Source organism: Lemur catta, chromosome 3 (genome assembly GCF_020740605.2).
Source record: "Lemur catta isolate mLemCat1 chromosome 3, mLemCat1.pri, whole genome shotgun sequence".
Taxonomy (NCBI): domain Eukaryota; kingdom Metazoa; phylum Chordata; class Mammalia; order Primates; family Lemuridae; genus Lemur; species Lemur catta.
Genome location: NC_059130.1, coordinates 59,483,982 through 59,487,309, shown reverse-complemented (window position 1 = coordinate 59,487,309; position 3,328 = coordinate 59,483,982). Strand labels below are relative to the sequence as shown.

Here is a 3,328-nt window from a genome sequence, read left to right as displayed (position 1 = left end):
CCCCTCCGCGAGGCGGGTCCGTCGGCAGAGCCCGCCCCATCCCTCCGGCAGCCAGTCGGTGTCGGCCCACGGGCCAATCCCGTCCCGCCCCTGAGCCGGAGCCTTTCCGAGAGGCTCCGCCCACAGAGGGCGTCACATCAAGCCACGCCTCCGCAGGTGGTGGGCAAATGGCCTCGGGTTCGTCTCCCAATAAGGAGTCATTTCCGTGGGTGGAGCTCGTCGCCGCTAGGCAACGGATACTGCCGGCGCTCGCCTCGGCCTGTCCGCACCGTGGGGTTCCTCCCTTTTTCCCAGAGCTTGCTCTACAATTTCCTGTTGCAGCGTTTGCCCAGTCAAGTTTTTAAATTGCTATTTTGGTCACACACAAACAGCCTAACTACAACATTAAAGAAAGTTTTGAAAAGAAAGCCACCTATAATCCCCACTGCTTTAACAGCTGGTTTAACGTTTGCATACTTTTTGGTTACTGTTCATAAACTTTTTTTTTTCCTCATTAATTAATCTGTGTTATGGAGATATGCTTGCCTCTGAGGGCTGCTGGGATTATAAAGTTCTTAGAGGTACTTGGCACACAGTACACACTATTTATCATTGTCTTTTATTACTAAAACATTTATTGAGTCCTTATTAATATGTTATAGGACTGTTCTGCTGTAAGAGTTATCCATTTTATTGGAGGAGACTGATGAGCAGACGACTGTTCCCAGGCCATATTCTAACTACTGATAGCAATGTATGCAAAGCAACCAGAGAAGCTCCAGATAGAGCCCGAGGCCCAAGACTGTTGTTCGGACAGCATGCTAAATAAACTAGATGGTATTTGAAGCTACAGGGTAGATAAAAATGACAAGAGGACCAAGGACAAACTTGGAAACCCCAACATTGAAGGAAAGGGAAAGCAAAAGAATCAGAAAAAAAAAAAAAAAAAAAAAAAAACAATGTTGCTAAAGCCACACCAATGTAGCTTTGATCACAACCTAGGGATTCTGATTTTTACACTTTGTCATGTATCTTTTTCCACATTGATACACAGTACAAGTGCAGTTTTTTTCTGATTGCTTAATTTTCCATCGTCGTGACATAACCTGATTTACTTAACCATTATTCTTTCATTTAACAGATTTTTATCGAATGTCAACTGTGTGCCAGGCACTATTCCACATACTGGTGAAATAACTGTGAACAAAACATATAAAAATCCCTTTCCTCATGGACTTTGTATTCTAGTGTATGTGTGTTTAGGACAGGGGCGGTAGACATTTGAAAATTTTTATGTAAGCTATTTAGTATATTTGAATATGATAAAGGCTAAGAGAAAAAAGAAATAAAACAGGGAAGTAGGATGAGCCTGTATGGAGTGGTAAGATTTAAAATAGGGTGGTCAGTGAAGGCCTCCCTGAGGAGAGAGATTTGAGTTACTGCTTAAAGGCAGGGAGGGAGTGAACCATGCAGGCACGTGGAGGAAGAGCATTATGAGTACAGTGAACAGCCACGCAGCCTCCAGTGTGACTGGGAAGGAGGTGAACTCCTTGTGTGCCACCATAAAAGTTTACTCTAACTTTGCTTTGAGTCATACGGGTTTATTCTGAGTCAGACAGAAAGCCACTGGAGAATTCTGAGCAGAGGAGTGACACAATCTGATTTATGATTTGAAAAGGGAGCACTTTCACTGTTGTGCTAAGGGGAAGGAAGGTGGGAGAGGGGAGACCAGCCAGGGAGCTATTGCTGTAACCCAGGTCCCAGAAGGTAGTGGTTCAGACCAGGATGGTAGCAGTGAGGGTGGAGAGAACATCTTGAAGAGAATTGGGGAAACAATGTGATTTCATTTTGAAAGCATCACTCTGGCTGCTGGGTAGAGAGTAGATTGTCCTGGTAAGGGTGGAAGCAGAGTGACCAGCTGGGGGCTGCCACACCCATCCAGGCACAGATGATGGTGGTGTGACCAGGGTGGGAGCAGTGGCAAGCACTTCCCATTGCTCCCTTAAACTGTTCTCAGGTTTTCATTGTTATTGATCACAAAATTGTTTATCTATGTATTTCCACCCTTTTTCCTTTTGAATTATCATTGGCTTTGCATAAATTCCCAGGAGCAGGAGTACAAAGACAAAGGAAATGCTTTTTATGGGTTTTCATAGATATTTCCATAGGTTCTCCCCAAAAGAGTCATATTAGTCTATCCATGTGAGGGAATGAACTGTTTGGCCACAACCATGTCAGGGCTGCTGGTGAAGAAGAGGATTCAGAAACCATCAAAGCAAGTGCACTGAATGCTGCCAATTTAACATACCCATTTTGATCCAGCCATTTTGAGGTTGCTTTGATACCATTGTTCTTTTTTATTAGCAATAATCGTGCCTTGGATAAACCTCATTGGCTACGATACTGCCACTGCGCAAAGCTTCCATTACTCTTTTTTAAATGAAACTTTTTGAACCCACCAAACGATAAAGAATAATACTACAAACACCCTGGGCTCACTACCAAGATTTAACAAATGTTGATACATTGCCACATTTGCTTCTATTGTGGCTTTTGATTACCCAGTGTTAGCAGCAGACACTCTGATTCTTGAGCATTCTTTCATGCCCTTGCTGTACTTCTGACTCTTTCCCTGTCTTTGACCATCATTTCAGTTCTAACACCTCCAACCCTCTTCTAACCTCAGTATTCGCTCATTTATTTAGTCAGTCAACTAAGAAGTGTCTGTTCTGTGTCAAAAGTGGAAGTTATACAATGAGGATCAGGGAAGGGGGACACTGAATGAGGATCTTGGCGATTTTTTATAGCAGAAGGTTTAACAGTTTGCTTTTCAGGCTATGTCTCAATGTTCCCAAGATGAATTGTCTGGGTCAAAGCAACCGCATCTGAATGCTATGGGCCTAATCATAGAGCTAGCTAATTTGTGGCAGGCATTGCAGTTCCCAGTCCTTCTTGCTTTCTAATGCATCATGTTTCCCTCGTTAGCAAACTCATTTCCCCTTTTCTGCTAAATCATGGGTCAGACTGTAATGAAGGTTGGGCATATTTTCAAGAAGATAGCCACACCCATTCTCTACTTGCAATATTCCTCCTTCTCCCCACCCCCTAACACAGCCTCCATCCCCACCTCAACTTCTAGGTACACCATCTGTCTCCTGCTGTGAAATACAAGGCACCAATAAATGCACTGTGAAGGATGCAGTTTAGGTGCTACAAACATAATGCAGCATATCATAGTGGTAAAAAATTGGGCTGTTTTGCATCTGACAGATTTAGGCTAGTGTATTAGTTTCTTAGGGCAACCATACTGAATTACTACCACTATGTGACTTAAAACAACAAATATTTA

General features: G+C 43.2%; 1 pseudogene; it reads right to left on the bottom strand.

Moving 5' to 3' along the window:
• Positions 1 to 2,247: 2,247 nt before the first annotated feature.
• LOC123636110 lies at positions 2,248 to 2,400 on the bottom strand (annotated as a pseudogene).
• Positions 2,401 to 3,328: the final 928 nt, after the last annotated feature.